Below are 18,857 nucleotides of genomic sequence, written 5' to 3'. Positions count from 1 at the left end.
TATATAAAGTTCAGACGGAACTTTGCACGTGTCATAGTGGAGCCCTCAGGATTCCAGAGCCAGCTTTCTGACATCATAATGGGGCCTCAGAGATAAAAGCCTGGGCCCAGGCAGTGTTGGTCAGTGCTGCTCAGCAGGCAGCACTGGACTGGACTGGATTACAGCTGATACAAGGTGTGAAGGAACAAGGGGTGGCTGTGGGCATGCACTTGCTGCCGCTGCCAGTGTTTATCTGCATGGCAGCAGGGCATTTGGGCGTTGCCAGGAAGGCGTTTTTATGTAGATTCCTCCTCTTTCAGCACTGCATTGTGGTGCAAGCAAAAGAAGCAAATCCTGTCTGGCTTCCTCTCCGGCCTTTATTCACCTCCCGTGTAGCTGTGAGTGTGTGAGCCTGCAGGGCCCCATGGAATTGCCTAGAAGTAGGCTGAATCGCTGCAAGGGCTGAACAGCAGTATCGGGCAGGCTCGGGCAACGCGCGGCCCGTTCGGGTTATCGCGTTCGGGTTATCGCTTCTCGGCCTTTTGGCTAAGATCAAGTGTAGTATCTGTTCTTATCAGTTTAATATCTGATACGTCCCCTATCTGGGGACCATATATTAAATGGATTTTTAGAACAGGGAGATGGAAATAGAGCTTGCTCTGTCCACTCCACGCATTGACCTGGTATTGCAGTATTTCCAGGACCGGTGCACCCTTTCCTTATGTGTTGACTAAAAGCAGATTCCAAAAGTGTTTTTTGTCTTTGCTATTGTTTCTGTCTTTCTGAAGGGATCTCCCCTTTTAATCCCATTATTTCAACACCTGTTGGACAATGCATGAGTGATAATGAGCTCATTGATTAAATGCAATTAATGAATAGATTGCCACCTCTTGTTGTGTGTCGTCTGTGTTTCTGTGTTTCCGGCATTTCACATTGGAACACCTCATTCACCTTCCTTGTCTTCTCTCCGCCCTCCCTTTTAGGTAAGTTAAAGAGCTGCACCTGAGCCAGCCACTTGATTGATTGATTGATTGATTGATTGATTGATTGATTGATTGATTGATTGATGCAGCACAACAGTCAAATAGTGGAGTGGAGTAGGGGAACAGCAAACAGCCAATAAAGCAGCCCGCCCGCTCGCCTGCCCGCCACAATGGACCTACCTGTGTACACTAGATGGATGTGATGGAATGTACTGTCGTCCCTACATTTCAAGAAGAAGTAAGAATTGCAGTTGCAACAAAGCCTTGCTTGCCTACAAAGAGAGCAGCAATTTGGATTTGTTACTATGTTACCTAGAAGAATAACAAACTGTGCAAGGATGGAGGTTGTAGGAGCAAGGAGAAGTTGTCTGTAAAGTTGGTGGATGCCTATTTTCCATTTTGCAGTCCCTTGTCTCCCTCTTGTGGCCTCCTGGAGGCAACTAGCTGTGCAAAAAAAAGACAGCCTGGCGGCCGGCTGTTGCAGTGTTGCCCTCTCAGGCAACACTGAGTGACTGACTGAGCCTCACCGTCTTATATAAAGTTCAGACGGAACTTTGCACGTGTCATAGTGGAGCCCTCAGGATTCCAGAGCCAGCTTTCTGACATCATAATGGGGCCTCAGAGATAAAAGCCTGGGCCCAGGCAGTGTTGGTCAGTGCTGCTCAGCAGGCAGCACTGGACTGGACTGGATTACAGCTGATACAAGGTGTGAAGGAACAAGGGGTGGCTGTGGGCATGCACTTGCTGCCGCTGCCAGTGTTTATCTGCATGGCAGCAGGGCATTTGGGCGTTGCCAGGAAGGCGTTTTTATGTAGATTCCTCCTCTTTCAGCACTGCATTGTGGTGCAAGCAAAAGAAGCAAATCCTGTCTGGCTTCCTCTCCGGCCTTTATTCACCTCCCGTGTAGCTGTGAGTGTGTGAGCCTGCAGGGCCCCATGGAATTGCCTAGAAGTAGGCTGAATCGCTGCAAGGGCTGAACAGCAGTATCGGGCAGGCTCGGGCAACGCGCGGCCCGTTCGGGTTATCGCTTCTCGGCCTTTTGGCTAAGATCAAGTGTAGTATCTGTTCTTATCAGTTTAATATCTGATACGTCCCCTATCTGGGGACCATATATTAAATGGATTTTTAGAACAGGGAGATGGAAATAGAGCTTGCTCTGTCCACTCCACGCATTGACCTGGTATTGCAGTATTTCCAGGACCGGTGCACCCTTTCCTTATGTGTTGACTAAAAGCAGATTCCAAAAGTGTTTTTTGTCTTTGCTATTGTTTCTGTCTTTCTGAAGGGATCTCCCCTTTTAATCCCATTATTTCAACACCTGTTGGACAATGCATGAGTGATAATGAGCTCATTGATTAAATGCAATTAATGAATAGATTGCCACCTCTTGTTGTGTGTCGTCTGTGTTTCTGTGTTTCCGGCATTTCACATTGGAACACCTCATTCACCTTCCTTGTCTTCTCTCCGCCCTCCCTTTTAGGTAAGTTAAAGAGCTGCACCTGAGCCAGCCACTTGATTGATTGATTGATTGATTGATTGATTGATTGATTGATTGATTGATTGATGCAGCACAACAGTCAAATAGTGGAGTGGAGTAGGGGAACAGCAAACAGCCAATAAAGCAGCCCGCCCGCTCGCCTGCCCGCCACAATGGACCATCCTGTGTACACTAGATGGATGTGATGGAATGTACTGTCGTCCCTACATTTCAAGAAGAAGTAAGAATTGCAGTTGCAACAAAGCCTTGCTTGCCTACAAAGAGAGCAGCAATTTGGATTTGTTACTATGTTACCTAGAAGAATAACAAACTGTGCAAGGATGGAGGTTGTAGGAGCAAGGAGAAGTTGTCTGTAAAGTTGGTGGATGCCTATTTTCCATTTTGCAGTCCCTTGTCTCCCTCTTGTGGCCTCCTGGAGGCAACTAGCTGTGCAAAAAAAAGACAGCCTGGCGGCCGGCTGTTGCAGTGTTGCCCTCTCAGGCAACACTGAGTGACTGACTGAGCCTCACCGTCTTATATAAAGTTCAGACGGAACTTTGCACGTGTCATAGTGGAGCCCTCAGGATTCCAGAGCCAGCTTTCTGACATCATAATGGGGCCTCAGAGATAAAAGCCTGGGCCCAGGCAGTGTTGGTCAGTGCTGCTCAGCAGGCAGCACTGGACTGGACTGGATTACAGCTGATACAAGGTGTGAAGGAACAAGGGGTGGCTGTGGGCATGCACTTGCTGCCGCTGCCAGTGTTTATCTGCATGGCAGCAGGGCATTTGGGCGTTGCCAGGAAGGCGTTTTTATGTAGATTCCTCCTCTTTCAGCACTGCATTGTGGTGCAAGCAAAAGAAGCAAATCCTGTCTGGCTTCCTCCCCGGCCTTTATTCACCTCCCGTGTAGCTGTGAGTGTGTGCGCCTGCAGGGCCCCATGGAATTGCCTAGAAGTAGGCTGAATCGCTGCAAGGGCTGAACAGCAGTATCGGGCAGGCTCGGGCAACGCGCGGCCCGTTCGGGTTATCGCTTCTCGGCCTTTTGGCTAAGATCAAGTGTAGTATCTGTTCTTATCAGTTTAATATCTGATACGTCCCCTATCTGGGGACCATATATTAAATGGATTTTTAGAACAGGGAGATGGAAATAGAGCTTGCTCTGTCCACTCCACGCATTGACCTGGTATTGCAGTATTTCCAGGACCGGTGCACCCTTTCCTTATGTGTTGACTAAAAGCAGATTCCAAAAGTGTTTTTTGTCTTTGCTATTGTTTCTGTCTTTCTGAAGGGATCTCCCCTTTTAATCCCATTATTTCAACACCTGTTGGACAATGCATGAGTGATAATGAGCTCATTGATTAAATGCAATTAATGAATAGATTGCCACCTCTTGTTGTGTGTCGTCTGTGTTTCTGTGTTTCCGGCATTTCACATTGGAACACCTCATTCACCTTCCTTGTCTTCTCTCCGCCCTCCCTTTTAGGTAAGTTAAAGAGCTGCACCTGAGCCAGCCACTGATTGATTGATTGATTGATTGATTGATTGATTGATTGATTGATGCAGCACAACAGTCAAATAGTGGAGTGGAGTAGGGGAACAGCAAACAGCCAATAAAGCAGCCCGCCCGCTCGCCTGCCCGCCACAATGGACCTACCTGTGTACACTAGATGGATGTGATGGAATGTACTGTCGTCCCTACATTTCAAGAAGAAGTAAGAATTGCAGTTGCAACAAAGCCTTGCTTGCCTACAAAGAGAGCAGCAATTTGGATTTGTTACTATGTTACCTAGAAGAATAACAAACTGTGCAAGGATGGAGGTTGTAGGAGCAAGGAGAAGTTGTCTGTAAAGTTGGTGGATGCCTATTTTCCATTTTGCAGTCCCTTGTCTCCCTCTTGTGGCCTCCTGGAGGCAACTAGCTGTGCAAAAAAAAGACAGCCTGGCGGCCGGCTGTTGCAGTGTTGCCCTCTCAGGCAACACTGAGTGACTGACTGAGCCTCACCGTCTTATATAAAGTTCAGACGGAACTTTGCACGTGTCATAGTGGAGCCCTCAGGATTCCAGAGCCAGCTTTCTGACATCATAATGGGGCCTCAGAGATAAAAGCCTGGGCCCAGGCAGTGTTGGTCAGTGCTGCTCAGCAGGCAGCACTGGACTGGACTGGATTACAGCTGATACAAGGTGTGAAGGAACAAGGGGTGGCTGTGGGCATGCACTTGCTGCCGCTGCCAGTGTTTATCTGCATGGCAGCAGGGCATTTGGGCGTTGCCAGGAAGGCGTTTTTATGTAGATTCCTCCTCTTTCAGCACTGCATTGTGGTGCAAGCAAAAGAAGCAAATCCTGTCTGGCTTCCTCTCCGGCCTTTATTCACCTCCCGTGTAGCTGTGAGTGTGTGAGCCTGCAGGGCCCCATGGAATTGCCTAGAAGTAGGCTGAATCGCTGCAAGGGCTGAACAGCAGTATCGGGCAGGCTCGGGCAACGCGCGGCCCGTTCGGGTTATCGCTTCTCGGCCTTTTGGCTAAGATCAAGTGTAGTATCTGTTCTTATCAGTTTAATATCTGATACGTCCCCTATCTGGGGACCATATATTAAATGGATTTTTAGAACAGGGAGATGGAAATAGAGCTTGCTCTGTCCACTCCACGCATTGACCTGGTATTGCAGTATTTCCAGGACCGGTGCACCCTTTCCTTATGTGTTGACTAAAAGCAGATTCCAAAAGTGTTTTTTGTCTTTGCTATTGTTTCTGTCTTTCTGAAGGGATCTCCCCTTTTAATCCCATTATTTCAACACCTGTTGGACAATGCATGAGTGATAATGAGCTCATTGATTAAATGCAATTAATGAATAGATTGCCACCTCTTGTTGTGTGTCGTCTGTGTTTCTGTGTTTCCGGCATTTCACATTGGAACACCTCATTCACCTTCCTTGTCTTCTCTCCGCCCTCCCTTTTAGGTAAGTTAAAGAGCTGCACCTGAGCCAGCCACTGATTGATTGATTGATTGATTGATTGATTGATTGATTGATTGATTGATTGATGCAGCACAACAGTCAAATAGTGGAGTGGAGTAGGGGAACAGCAAACAGCCAATAAAGCAGCCCGCCCGCTCGCCTGCCCGCCACAATGGACCTACCTGTGTACACTAGATGGATGTGATGGAATGTACTGTCGTCCCTACATTTCAAGAAGAAGTAAGAATTGCAGTTGCAACAAAGCCTTGCTTGCCTACAAAGAGAGCAGCAATTTGGATTTGTTACTATGTTACCTAGAAGAATAACAAACTGTGCAAGGATGGAGGTTGTAGGAGCAAGGAGAAGTTGTCTGTAAAGTTGGTGGATGCCTATTTTCCATTTTGCAGTCCCTTGTCTCCCTCTTGTGGCCTCCTGGAGGCAACTAGCTGTGCAAAAAAAAGACAGCCTGGCGGCCGGCTGTTGCAGTGTTGCCCTCTCAGGCAACACTGAGTGACTGACTGAGCCTCACCGTCTTATATAAAGTTCAGACGGAACTTTGCACGTGTCATAGTGGAGCCCTCAGGATTCCAGAGCCAGCTTTCTGACATCATAATGGGGCCTCAGAGATAAAAGCCTGGGCCCAGGCAGTGTTGGTCAGTGCTGCTCAGCAGGCAGCACTGGACTGGACTGGATTACAGCTGATACAAGGTGTGAAGGAACAAGGGGTGGCTGTGGGCATGCACTTGCTGCCGCTGCCAGTGTTTATCTGCATGGCAGCAGGGCATTTGGGCGTTGCCAGGAAGGCGTTTTTATGTAGATTCCTCCTCTTTCAGCACTGCATTGTGGTGCAAGCAAAAGAAGCAAATCCTGTCTGGCTTCCTCTCCGGCCTTTATTCACCTCCCGTGTAGCTGTGAGTGTGTGAGCCTGCAGGGCCCCATGGAATTGCCTAGAAGTAGGCTTAATCGCTGCAAGGGCTGAACAGCAGTATCGGGCAGGCTCGGGCAACGCGCGGCCCGTTCGGGTTATCGCTTCTCGGCCTTTTGGCTAAGATCAAGTGTAGTATCTGTTCTTATCAGTTTAATATCTGATACGTCCCCTATCTGGGGACCATATATTAAATGGATTTTTAGAACAGGGAGATGGAAATAGAGCTTGCTCTGTCCACTCCACGCATTGACCTGGTATTGCAGTATTTCCAGGACCGGTGCACCCTTTCCTTATGTGTTGACTAAAAGCAGATTCCAAAAGTGTTTTTTGTCTTTGCTATTGTTTCTGTCTTTCTGAAGGGATCTCCCCTTTTAATCCCATTATTTCAACACCTGTTGGACAATGCATGAGTGATAATGAGCTCATTGATTAAATGCAATTAATGAATAGATTGCCACCTCTTGTTGTGTGTCGTCTGTGTTTCTGTGTTTCCGGCATTTCACATTGGAACACCTCATTCACCTTCCTTGTCTTCTCTCCGCCCTCCCTTTTAGGTAAGTTAAAGAGCTGCACCTGAGCCAGCCACTGATTGATTGATTGATTGATTGATTGATTGATTGATTGATTGATTGATTGATTGATTGATTGATGCAGCACAACAGTCAAATAGTGGAGTGGAGTAGGGGAACAGCAAACAGCCAATAAAGCAGCCCGCCCGCTCGCCTGCCCGCCACAATGGACCATCCTGTGTACACTAGATGGATGTGATGGAATGTACTGTCGTCCCTACATTTCAAGAAGAAGTAAGAATTGCAGTTGCAACAAAGCCTTGCTTGCCTACAAAGAGAGCAGCAATTTGGATTTGTTACTATGTTACCTAGAAGAATAACAAACTGTGCAAGGATGGAGGTTGTAGGAGCAAGGAGAAGTTGTCTGTAAAGTTGGTGGATGCCTATTTTCCATTTTTCAGTCCCTTGTCTCCCTCTTGTGGCCTCCTGGAGGCAACTAGCTGTGCAAAAAAAAGACAGCCTGGCGGCCGGCTGTTGCAGTGTTGCCCTCTCAGGCAACACTGAGTGACTGACTGAGCCTCACCGTCTTATATAAAGTTCAGACGGAACTTTGCACGTGTCATAGTGGAGCCCTCAGGATTCCAGAGCCAGCTTTCTGACATCATAATGGGGCCTCAGAGATAAAAGCCTGGGCCCAGGCAGTGTTGGTCAGTGCTGCTCAGCAGGCAGCACTGGACTGGACTGGATTACAGCTGATACAAGGTGTGAAGGAACAAGGGGTGGCTGTGGGCATGCACTTGCTGCCGCTGCCAGTGTTTATCTGCATGGCAGCAGGGCATTTGGGCGTTGCCAGGAAGGCGTTTTTATGTAGATTCCTCCTCTTTCAGCACTGCATTGTGGTGCAAGCAAAAGAAGCAAATCCTGTCTGGCTTCCTCCCCGGCCTTTATTCACCTCCCGTGTAGCTGTGAGTGTGTGCGCCTGCAGGGCCCCATGGAATTGCCTAGAAGTAGGCTGAATCGCTGCAAGGGCTGAACAGCAGTATCGGGCAGGCTCGGGCAACGCGCGGCCCGTTCGGGTTATCGCTTCTCGGCCTTTTGGCTAAGATCAAGTGTAGTATCTGTTCTTATCAGTTTAATATCTGATACGTCCCCTATCTGGGGACCATATATTAAATGGATTTTTAGAACAGGGAGATGGAAATAGAGCTTGCTCTGTCCACTCCACGCATTGACCTGGTATTGCAGTATTTCCAGGACCGGTGCACCCTTTCCTTATGTGTTGACTAAAAGCAGATTCCAAAAGTGTTTTTTGTCTTTGCTATTGTTTCTGTCTTTCTGAAGGGATCTCCCCTTTTAATCCCATTATTTCAACACCTGTTGGACAATGCATGAGTGATAATGAGCTCATTGATTAAATGCAATTAATGAATAGATTGCCACCTCTTGTTGTGTGTCGTCTGTGTTTCTGTGTTTCCGGCATTTCACATTGGAACACCTCATTCACCTTCCTTGTCTTCTCTCCGCCCTCCCTTTTAGGTAAGTTAAAGAGCTGCACCTGAGCCAGCCACTGATTGATTGATTGATTGATTGATTGATGCAGCACAACAGTCAAATAGTGGAGTGGAGTAGGGGAACAGCAAACAGCCAATAAAGCAGCCCGCCCGCTCGCCTGCCCGCCACAATGGACCTACCTGTGTACACTAGATGGATGTGATGGAATGTACTGTCGTCCCTACATTTCAAGAAGAAGTAAGAATTGCAGTTGCAACAAAGCCTTGCTTGCCTACAAAGAGAGCAGCAATTTGGATTTGTTACTATGTTACCTAGAAGAATAACAAACTGTGCAAGGATGGAGGTTGTAGGAGCAAGGAGAAGTTGTCTGTAAAGTTGGTGGATGCCTATTTTCCATTTTGCAGTCCCTTGTCTCCCTCTTGTGGCCTCCTGGAGGCAACTAGCTGTGCAAAAAAAAGACAGCCTGGCGGCCGGCTGTTGCAGTGTTGCCCTCTCAGGCAACACTGAGTGACTGACTGAGCCTCACCGTCTTATATAAAGTTCAGACGGAACTTTGCACGTGTCATAGTGGAGCCCTCAGGATTCCAGAGCCAGCTTTCTGACATCATAATGGGGCCTCAGAGATAAAAGCCTGGGCCCAGGCAGTGTTGGTCAGTGCTGCTCAGCAGGCAGCACTGGACTGGACTGGATTACAGCTGATACAAGGTGTGAAGGAACAAGGGGTGGCTGTGGGCATGCACTTGCTGCCGCTGCCAGTGTTTATCTGCATGGCAGCAGGGCATTTGGGCGTTGCCAGGAAGGCGTTTTTATGTAGATTCCTCCTCTTTCAGCACTGCATTGTGGTGCAAGCAAAAGAAGCAAATCCTGTCTGGCTTCCTCTCCGGCCTTTATTCACCTCCCGTGTAGCTGTGAGTGTGTGAGCCTGCAGGGCCCCATGGAATTGCCTAGAAGTAGGCTGAATCGCTGCAAGGGCTGAACAGCAGTATCGGGCAGGCTCGGGCAACGCGCGGCCCGTTCGGGTTATCGCTTCTCGGCCTTTTGGCTAAGATCAAGTGTAGTATCTGTTCTTATCAGTTTAATATCTGATACGTCCCCTATCTGGGGACCATATATTAAATGGATTTTTAGAACAGGGAGATGGAAATAGAGCTTGCTCTGTCCACTCCACGCATTGACCTGGTATTGCAGTATTTCCAGGACCGGTGCACCCTTTCCTTATGTGTTGACTAAAAGCAGATTCCAAAAGTGTTTTTTGTCTTTGCTATTGTTTCTGTCTTTCTGAAGGGATCTCCCCTTTTAATCCCATTATTTCAACACCTGTTGGACAATGCATGAGTGATAATGAGCTCATTGATTAAATGCAATTAATGAATAGATTGCCACCTCTTGTTGTGTGTCGTCTGTGTTTCTGTGTTTCCGGCATTTCACATTGGAACACCTCATTCACCTTCCTTGTCTTCTCTCCGCCCTCCCTTTTAGGTAAGTTAAAGAGCTGCACCTGAGCCAGCCACTGATTGATTGATTGATTGATTGATTGATTGATTGATTGATTGATTGATGCAGCACAACAGTCAAATAGTGGAGTGGAGTAGGGGAACAGCAAACAGCCAATAAAGCAGCCCGCCCGCTCGCCTGCCCGCCACAATGGACCTACCTGTGTACACTAGATGGATGTGATGGAATGTACTGTCGTCCCTACATTTCAAGAAGAAGTAAGAATTGCAGTTGCAACAAAGCCTTGCTTGCCTACAAAGAGAGCAGCAATTTGGATTTGTTACTATGTTACCTAGAAGAATAACAAACTGTGCAAGGATGGAGGTTGTAGGAGCAAGGAGAAGTTGTCTGTAAAGTTGGTGGATGCCTATTTTCCATTTTGCAGTCCCTTGTCTCCCTCTTGTGGCCTCCTGGAGGCAACTAGCTGTGCAAAAAAAAGACAGCCTGGCGGCCGGCTGTTGCAGTGTTGCCCTCTCAGGCAACACTGAGTGACTGACTGAGCCTCACCGTCTTATATAAAGTTCAGACGGAACTTTGCACGTGTCATAGTGGAGCCCTCAGGATTCCAGAGCCAGCTTTCTGACATCATAATGGGGCCTCAGAGATAAAAGCCTGGGCCCAGGCAGTGTTGGTCAGTGCTGCTCAGCAGGCAGCACTGGACTGGACTGGATTACAGCTGATACAAGGTGTGAAGGAACAAGGGGTGGCTGTGGGCATGCACTTGCTGCCGCTGCCAGTGTTTATCTGCATGGCAGCAGGGCATTTGGGCGTTGCCAGGAAGGCGTTTTTATGTAGATTCCTCCTCTTTCAGCACTGCATTGTGGTGCAAGCAAAAGAAGCAAATCCTGTCTGGCTTCCTCTCCGGCCTTTATTCACCTCCCGTGTAGCTGTGAGTGTGTGAGCCTGCAGGGCCCCATGGAATTGCCTAGAAGTAGGCTTAATCGCTGCAAGGGCTGAACAGCAGTATCGGGCAGGCTCGGGCAACGCGCGGCCCGTTCGGGTTATCGCTTCTCGGCCTTTTGGCTAAGATCAAGTGTAGTATCTGTTCTTATCAGTTTAATATCTGATACGTCCCCTATCTGGGGACCATATATTAAATGGATTTTTAGAACAGGGAGATGGAAATAGAGCTTGCTCTGTCCACTCCACGCATTGACCTGGTATTGCAGTATTTCCAGGACCGGTGCACCCTTTCCTTATGTGTTGACTAAAAGCAGATTCCAAAAGTGTTTTTTGTCTTTGCTATTGTTTCTGTCTTTCTGAAGGGATCTCCCCTTTTAATCCCATTATTTCAACACCTGTTGGACAATGCATGAGTGATAATGAGCTCATTGATTAAATGCAATTAATGAATAGATTGCCACCTCTTGTTGTGTGTCGTCTGTGTTTCTGTGTTTCCGGCATTTCACATTGGAACACCTCATTCACCTTCCTTGTCTTCTCTCCGCCCTCCCTTTTAGGTAAGTTAAAGAGCTGCACCTGAGCCAGCCACTGATTGATTGATTGATTGATTGATTGATTGATTGATTGATTGATTGATTGATTGATGCAGCACAACAGTCAAATAGTGGAGTGGAGTAGGGGAACAGCAAACAGCCAATAAAGCAGCCCGCCCGCTCGCCTGCCCGCCACAATGGACCTACCTGTGTACACTAGATGGATGTGATGGAATGTACTGTCGTCCCTACATTTCAAGAAGAAGTAAGAATTGCAGTTGCAACAAAGCCTTGCTTGCCTACAAAGAGAGCAGCAATTTGGATTTGTTACTATGTTACCTAGAAGAATAACAAACTGTGCAAGGATGGAGGTTGTAGGAGCAAGGAGAAGTTGTCTGTAAAGTTGGTGGATGCCTATTTTCCATTTTGCAGTCCCTTGTCTCCCTCTTGTGGCCTCCTGGAGGCAACTAGCTGTGCAAAAAAAAGACAGCCTGGCGGCCGGCTGTTGCAGTGTTGCCCTCTCAGGCAACACTGAGTGACTGACTGAGCCTCACCGTCTTATATAAAGTTCAGACGGAACTTTGCACGTGTCATAGTGGAGCCCTCAGGATTCCAGAGCCAGCTTTCTGACATCATAATGGGGCCTCAGAGATAAAAGCCTGGGCCCAGGCAGTGTTGGTCAGTGCTGCTCAGCAGGCAGCACTGGACTGGACTGGATTACAGCTGATACAAGGTGTGAAGGAACAAGGGGTGGCTGTGGGCATGCACTTGCTGCCGCTGCCAGTGTTTATCTGCATGGCAGCAGGGCATTTGGGCGTTGCCAGGAAGGCGTTTTTATGTAGATTCCTCCTCTTTCAGCACTGCATTGTGGTGCAAGCAAAAGAAGCAAATCCTGTCTGGCTTCCTCTCCGGCCTTTATTCACCTCCCGTGTAGCTGTGAGTGTGTGAGCCTGCAGGGCCCCATGGAATTGCCTAGAAGTAGGCTGAATCGCTGCAAGGGCTGAACAGCAGTATCGGGCAGGCTCGGGCAACGCGCGGCCCGTTCGGGTTATCGCTTCTCGGCCTTTTGGCTAAGATCAAGTGTAGTATCTGTTCTTATCAGTTTAATATCTGATACGTCCCCTATCTGGGGACCATATATTAAATGGATTTTTAGAACAGGGAGATGGAAATAGAGCTTGCTCTGTCCACTCCACGCATTGACCTGGTATTGCAGTATTTCCAGGACCGGTGCACCCTTTCCTTATGTGTTGACTAAAAGCAGATTCCAAAAGTGTTTTTTGTCTTTGCTATTGTTTCTGTCTTTCTGAAGGGATCTCCCCTTTTAATCCCATTATTTCAACACCTGTTGGACAATGCATGAGTGATAATGAGCTCATTGATTAAATGCAATTAATGAATAGATTGCCACCTCTTGTTGTGTGTCGTCTGTGTTTCTGTGTTTCCGGCATTTCACATTGGAACACCTCATTCACCTTCCTTGTCTTCTCTCCGCCCTCCCTTTTAGGTAAGTTAAAGAGCTGCACCTGAGCCAGCCACTGATTGATTGATTGATTGATTGATTGATTGATTGATTGATTGATTGATTGATGCAGCACAACAGTCAAATAGTGGAGTGGAGTAGGGGAACAGCAAACAGCCAATAAAGCAGCCCGCCCGCTCGCCTGCCCGCCACAATGGACCTACCTGTGTACACTAGATGGATGTGATGGAATGTACTGTCGTCCCTACATTTCAAGAAGAAGTAAGAATTGCAGTTGCAACAAAGCCTTGCTTGCCTACAAAGAGAGCAGCAATTTGGATTTGTTACTATGTTACCTAGAAGAATAACAAACTGTGCAAGGATGGAGGTTGTAGGAGCAAGGAGAAGTTGTCTGTAAAGTTGGTGGATGCCTATTTTCCATTTTGCAGTCCCTTGTCTCCCTCTTGTGGCCTCCTGGAGGCAACTAGCTGTGCAAAAAAAAGACAGCCTGGCGGCCGGCTGTTGCAGTGTTGCCCTCTCAGGCAACACTGAGTGACTGACTGAGCCTCACCGTCTTATATAAAGTTCAGACGGAACTTTGCACGTGTCATAGTGGAGCCCTCAGGATTCCAGAGCCAGCTTTCTGACATCATAATGGGGCCTCAGAGATAAAAGCCTGGGCCCAGGCAGTGTTGGTCAGTGCTGCTCAGCAGGCAGCACTGGACTGGACTGGATTACAGCTGATACAAGGTGTGAAGGAACAAGGGGTGGCTGTGGGCATGCACTTGCTGCCGCTGCCAGTGTTTATCTGCATGGCAGCAGGGCATTTGGGCGTTGCCAGGAAGGCGTTTTTATGTAGATTCCTCCTCTTTCAGCACTGCATTGTGGTGCAAGCAAAAGAAGCAAATCCTGTCTGGCTTCCTCTCCGGCCTTTATTCACCTCCCGTGTAGCTGTGAGTGTGTGAGCCTGCAGGGCCCCATGGAATTGCCTAGAAGTAGGCTTAATCGCTGCAAGGGCTGAACAGCAGTATCGGGCAGGCTCGGGCAACGCGCGGCCCGTTCGGGTTATCGCTTCTCGGCCTTTTGGCTAAGATCAAGTGTAGTATCTGTTCTTATCAGTTTAATATCTGATACGTCCCCTATCTGGGGACCATATATTAAATGGATTTTTAGAACAGGGAGATGGAAATAGAGCTTGCTCTGTCCACTCCACGCATTGACCTGGTATTGCAGTATTTCCAGGACCGGTGCACCCTTTCCTTATGTGTTGACTAAAAGCAGATTCCAAAAGTGTTTTTTGTCTTTGCTATTGTTTCTGTCTTTCTGAAGGGATCTCCCCTTTTAATCCCATTATTTCAACACCTGTTGGACAATGCATGAGTGATAATGAGCTCATTGATTAAATGCAATTAATGAATAGATTGCCACCTCTTGTTGTGTGTCGTCTGTGTTTCTGTGTTTCCGGCATTTCACATTGGAACACCTCATTCACCTTCCTTGTCTTCTCTCCGCCCTCCCTTTTAGGTAAGTTAAAGAGCTGCACCTGAGCCAGCCACTGATTGATTGATTGATTGATTGATTGATTGATTGATTGATTGATTGATTGATTGATTGATGCAGCACAACAGTCAAATAGTGGAGTGGAGTAGGGGAACAGCAAACAGCCAATAAAGCAGCCCGCCCGCTCGCCTGCCCGCCACAATGGACCATCCTGTGTACACTAGATGGATGTGATGGAATGTACTGTCGTCCCTACATTTCAAGAAGAAGTAAGAATTGCAGTTGCAACAAAGCCTTGCTTGCCTACAAAGAGAGCAGCAATTTGGATTTGTTACTATGTTACCTAGAAGAATAACAAACTGTGCAAGGATGGAGGTTGTAGGAGCAAGGAGAAGTTGTCTGTAAAGTTGGTGGATGCCTATTTTCCATTTTTCAGTCCCTTGTCTCCCTCTTGTGGCCTCCTGGAGGCAACTAGCTGTGCAAAAAAAAGACAGCCTGGCGGCCGGCTGTTGCAGTGTTGCCCTCTCAGGCAACACTGAGTGACTGACTGAGCCTCACCGTCTTATATAAAGTTCAGACGGAACTTTGCACGTGTCATAGTGGAGCCCTCAGGATTCCAGAGCCAGCTTTCTGACATCATAATGGGGCCTCAGAGATAAAAGCCTGGGCCCAGGCAGTGTTGGTCAGTGCTGCTCAGCAGGCAGCACTGGACTGGACTGGATTACAGCTGATACAAGGTGTGAAGGAACAAGGGGTGGCTGTGGGCATGCACTTGCTGCCGCTGCCAGTGTTTATCTGCATGGCAGCAGGGCATTTGGGCGTTGCCAGGAAGGCGTTTTTATGTAGATTCCTCCTCTTTCAGCACTGCATTGTGGTGCAAGCAAAAGAAGCAAATCCTGTCTGGCTTCCTCCCCGGCCTTTATTCACCTCCCGTGTAGCTGTGAGTGTGTGCGCCTGCAGGGCCCCATGGAATTGCCTAGAAGTAGGCTGAATCGCTGCAAGGGCTGAACAGCAGTATCGGGCAGGCTCGGGCAACGCGCGGCCCGTTCGGGTTATCGCTTCTCGGCCTTTTGGCTAAGATCAAGTGTAGTATCTGTTCTTATCAGTTTAATATCTGATACGTCCCCTATCTGGGGACCATATATTAAATGGATTTTTAGAACAGGGAGATGGAAATAGAGCTTGCTCTGTCCACTCCACGCATTGACCTGGTATTGCAGTATTTCCAGGACCGGTGCACCCTTTCCTTATGTGTTGACTAAAAGCAGATTCCAAAAGTGTTTTTTGTCTTTGCTATTGTTTCTGTCTTTCTGAAGGGATCTCCCCTTTTAATCCCATTATTTCAACACCTGTTGGACAATGCATGAGTGATAATGAGCTCATTGATTAAATGCAATTAATGAATAGATTGCCACCTCTTGTTGTGTGTCGTCTGTGTTTCTGTGTTTCCGGCATTTCACATTGGAACACCTCATTCACCTTCCTTGTCTTCTCTCCGCCCTCCCTTTTAGGTAAGTTAAAGAGCTGCACCTGAGCCAGCCACTGATTGATTGATTGATTGATTGATTGATGCAGCACAACAGTCAAATAGTGGAGTGGAGTAGGGGAACAGCAAACAGCCAATAAAGCAGCCCGCCCGCTCGCCTGCCCGCCACAATGGACCTACCTGTGTACACTAGATGGATGTGATGGAATGTACTGTCGTCCCTACATTTCAAGAAGAAGTAAGAATTGCAGTTGCAACAAAGCCTTGCTTGCCTACAAAGAGAGCAGCAATTTGGATTTGTTACTATGTTACCTAGAAGAATAACAAACTGTGCAAGGATGGAGGTTGTAGGAGCAAGGAGAAGTTGTCTGTAAAGTTGGTGGATGCCTATTTTCCATTTTGCAGTCCCTTGTCTCCCTCTTGTGGCCTCCTGGAGGCAACTAGCTGTGCAAAAAAAAGACAGCCTGGCGGCCGGCTGTTGCAGTGTTGCCCTCTCAGGCAACACTGAGTGACTGACTGAGCCTCACCGTCTTATATAAAGTTCAGACGGAACTTTGCACGTGTCATAGTGGAGCCCTCAGGATTCCAGAGCCAGCTTTCTGACATCATAATGGGGCCTCAGAGATAAAAGCCTGGGCCCAGGCAGTGTTGGTCAGTGCTGCTCAGCAGGCAGCACTGGACTGGACTGGATTACAGCTGATACAAGGTGTGAAGGAACAAGGGGTGGCTGTGGGCATGCACTTGCTGCCGCTGCCAGTGTTTATCTGCATGGCAGCAGGGCATTTGGGCGTTGCCAGGAAGGCGTTTTTATGTAGATTCCTCCTCTTTCAGCACTGCATTGTGGTGCAAGCAAAAGAAGCAAATCCTGTCTGGCTTCCTCTCCGGCCTTTATTCACCTCCCGTGTAGCTGTGAGTGTGTGAGCCTGCAGGGCCCCATGGAATTGCCTAGAAGTAGGCTGAATCGCTGCAAGGGCTGAACAGCAGTATCGGGCAGGCTCGGGCAACGCGCGGCCCGTTCGGGTTATCGCTTCTCGGCCTTTTGGCTAAGATCAAGTGTAGTATCTGTTCTTATCAGTTTAATATCTGATACGTCCCCTATCTGGGGACCATATATTAAATGGATTTTTAGAACAGGGAGATGGAAATAGAGCTTGCTCTGTCCACTCCACGCATTGACCTGGTATTGCAGTATTTCCAGGACCGGTGCACCCTTTCCTTATGTGTTGACTAAAAGCAGATTCCAAAAGTGTTTTTTGTCTTTGCTATTGTTTCTGTCTTTCTGAAGGGATCTCCCCTTTTAATCCCATTATTTCAACACCTGTTGGACAATGCATGAGTGATAATGAGCTCATTGATTAAATGCAATTAATGAATAGATTGCCACCTCTTGTTGTGTGTCGTCTGTGTTTCTGTGTTTCCGGCATTTCACATTGGAACACCTCATTCACCTTCCTTGTCTTCTCTCCGCCCTCCCTTTTAGGTAAGTTAAAGAGCTGCACCTGAGCCAGCCACTGATTGATTGATTGATTGATTGATTGATTGATTGATTGATTGATTGATTGATGCAGCACAACAGTCAAATAGTGGAGTGGAGTAGGGGAACAGCAAACAGCCAATAAAGCAGCCCGCCCGCTCGCCTGCCCGCCACAATGGACCTACCTGTGTACACTAGATGGATGTGATGGAATGTACTGTCGTCCCTACATTTCAAGAAGAAGTAAGAATTGCAGTTGCAACAAAGCCTTGCTTGCCTACAAAGAGAGCAGCAATTTGGATTTGTTACTATGTTACCTAGAAGAATAACAAACTGTGCAAGGATGGAGGTTGTAGGAGCAAGGAGAAGTTGTCTGTAAAGTTGGTGGATGCCTATTTTCCATTTTGCAGTCCCTTGTCTCCCTCTTGTGGCCTCCTGGAGGCAACTAGCTGTGCAAAAAAAAGACAGCCTGGCGGCCGGCTGTTGCAGTGTTGCCCTCTCAGGCAACACTGAGTGACTGACTGAGCCTCACCGTCTTATATAAAGTTCAGACGGAACTTTGCACGTGTCATAGTGGAGCCCTCAGGATTCCAGAGCCAGCTTTCTGACATCATAATGGGGCCTCAGAGATAAAAGCCTGGGCCCAGGCAGTGTTGGTCAGTGCTGCTCAGCAGGCAGCACTGGACTGGACTGGATTACAGCTGATACAAGGTGTGAAGGAACAAGGGGTGGCTGTGGGCATGCACTTGCTGCCGCTGCCAGTGTTTATCTGCATGGCAGCAGGGCATTTGGGCGTTGCCAGGAAGGCGTTTTTATGTAGATTCCTCCTCTTTCAGCACTGCATTGTGGTGCAAGCAAAAGAAGCAAATCCTGTCTGGCTTCCTCTCCGGCCTTTATTCACCTCCCGTGTAGCTGTGAGTGTGTGAGCCTGCAGGGCCCCATGGAATTGCCTAGAAGTAGGCTTAATCGCTGCAAGGGCTGAACAGCAGTATCGGGCAGGCTCGGGCAACGCGCGGCCCGTTCGGGTTATCGCTTCTCGGCCTTTTGGCTAAGATCAAGTGTAGTATCTGTTCTTATCAGTTTAATATCTGATACGTCCCCTATCTGGGACCATATATTAAATGGATTTTTAGAACAGGGAGATGGAAATAGAGCTTGCTCTGTCCACTCCACGCATTGACCTGGTATTGCAGTATTTCCAGGACCGGTGCACCCTTTCCTTATGTGTTGACTAAAAGCAGATTCCAAAAGTGTTTTTTGTCTTTGCTATTGTTTTCTGTCTTTCTGAAGGGATCTCCCCTTTTAATCCCATTATTTCAACACCTGTTGGACAATGCATGAGTGATAATGAGCTCATTGATTAAATGCAATTAATGAATAGATTGCCACCTCTTGTTGTGTGTCGTCTGTGTTTCTGTGTTTCCGGCATTTCACATTGGAACACCTCATTCACCTTCCTTGTCTTCTCTCCGCCCTCCCTTTTAGGTAAGTTAAAGAGCTGCACCTGAGCCAGCCACTGATTGATTGATTGATTGATTGATTGATTGATTGATTGATTGATTGATTGATTGATGCAGCACAACAGTCAAATAGTGGAGTGGAGTAGGGGAACAGCAAACAGCCAATAAAGCAGCCCCGCCCGCTCGCCTGCCCGCCACAATGGACC

The 18,857-nt window shown here is 47.9% G+C and overlaps 13 non-coding genes across 13 annotated transcripts; all 13 read left to right on the top strand.

The window, feature by feature from the left end:
• The first annotated feature begins 505 nt into the window (after window positions 1-505).
• LOC142728889 (U2 spliceosomal RNA) lies at window positions 506-696 on the top strand. Its single transcript, XR_012877843.1, has one exon. It is a non-coding gene; the product is annotated as a U2 spliceosomal RNA (small nuclear RNA).
• Window positions 697-1,985: 1,289 nt separating this feature from the next.
• Window positions 1,986-2,176, top strand: LOC142728887 (U2 spliceosomal RNA). The gene has a single exon (XR_012877841.1). It is a non-coding gene; the product is annotated as a U2 spliceosomal RNA (small nuclear RNA).
• A 1,289-nt stretch (window positions 2,177-3,465) lies between these two features.
• LOC142728886 (U2 spliceosomal RNA) lies at window positions 3,466-3,656 on the top strand. Its single transcript, XR_012877840.1, has one exon. It is a non-coding gene; the product is annotated as a U2 spliceosomal RNA (small nuclear RNA).
• A 1,280-nt stretch (window positions 3,657-4,936) lies between these two features.
• On the top strand, window positions 4,937-5,127 carry LOC142728885 (U2 spliceosomal RNA). The gene has a single exon (XR_012877839.1). It is a non-coding gene; the product is annotated as a U2 spliceosomal RNA (small nuclear RNA).
• A 1,288-nt stretch (window positions 5,128-6,415) lies between these two features.
• Window positions 6,416-6,606, top strand: LOC142728884 (U2 spliceosomal RNA). Its single transcript, XR_012877838.1, has one exon. It is a non-coding gene; the product is annotated as a U2 spliceosomal RNA (small nuclear RNA).
• A 1,300-nt stretch (window positions 6,607-7,906) lies between these two features.
• Window positions 7,907-8,097, top strand: LOC142728883 (U2 spliceosomal RNA). Its single transcript, XR_012877837.1, has one exon. It is a non-coding gene; the product is annotated as a U2 spliceosomal RNA (small nuclear RNA).
• Window positions 8,098-9,361: 1,264 nt separating this feature from the next.
• Window positions 9,362-9,552, top strand: LOC142728882 (U2 spliceosomal RNA). Its single transcript, XR_012877836.1, has one exon. It is a non-coding gene; the product is annotated as a U2 spliceosomal RNA (small nuclear RNA).
• Window positions 9,553-10,836: 1,284 nt separating this feature from the next.
• LOC142728880 (U2 spliceosomal RNA) lies at window positions 10,837-11,027 on the top strand. The gene has a single exon (XR_012877835.1). It is a non-coding gene; the product is annotated as a U2 spliceosomal RNA (small nuclear RNA).
• Window positions 11,028-12,319: 1,292 nt separating this feature from the next.
• Window positions 12,320-12,510, top strand: LOC142728879 (U2 spliceosomal RNA). Its single transcript, XR_012877834.1, has one exon. It is a non-coding gene; the product is annotated as a U2 spliceosomal RNA (small nuclear RNA).
• A 1,288-nt stretch (window positions 12,511-13,798) lies between these two features.
• LOC142728878 (U2 spliceosomal RNA) lies at window positions 13,799-13,989 on the top strand. Its single transcript, XR_012877833.1, has one exon. It is a non-coding gene; the product is annotated as a U2 spliceosomal RNA (small nuclear RNA).
• A 1,296-nt stretch (window positions 13,990-15,285) lies between these two features.
• LOC142728877 (U2 spliceosomal RNA) lies at window positions 15,286-15,476 on the top strand. Its single transcript, XR_012877832.1, has one exon. It is a non-coding gene; the product is annotated as a U2 spliceosomal RNA (small nuclear RNA).
• Window positions 15,477-16,740: 1,264 nt separating this feature from the next.
• LOC142728875 (U2 spliceosomal RNA) lies at window positions 16,741-16,931 on the top strand. Its single transcript, XR_012877830.1, has one exon. It is a non-coding gene; the product is annotated as a U2 spliceosomal RNA (small nuclear RNA).
• Window positions 16,932-18,219: 1,288 nt separating this feature from the next.
• Window positions 18,220-18,409, top strand: LOC142728854 (U2 spliceosomal RNA). Its single transcript, XR_012877812.1, has one exon. It is a non-coding gene; the product is annotated as a U2 spliceosomal RNA (small nuclear RNA).
• The last annotated feature ends 448 nt before the right edge of the window (window positions 18,410-18,857 follow it).

This window comes from Rhinoderma darwinii, unplaced genomic scaffold, assembly GCF_050947455.1.
Source record: "Rhinoderma darwinii isolate aRhiDar2 unplaced genomic scaffold, aRhiDar2.hap1 Scaffold_691, whole genome shotgun sequence".
Lineage (NCBI taxonomy): Eukaryota > Metazoa > Chordata > Amphibia > Anura > Rhinodermatidae > Rhinoderma > Rhinoderma darwinii.
The sequence above is the reverse complement of the archived record's forward strand: the minus strand, read 5'-3'. Positions and strand labels throughout refer to the sequence as shown.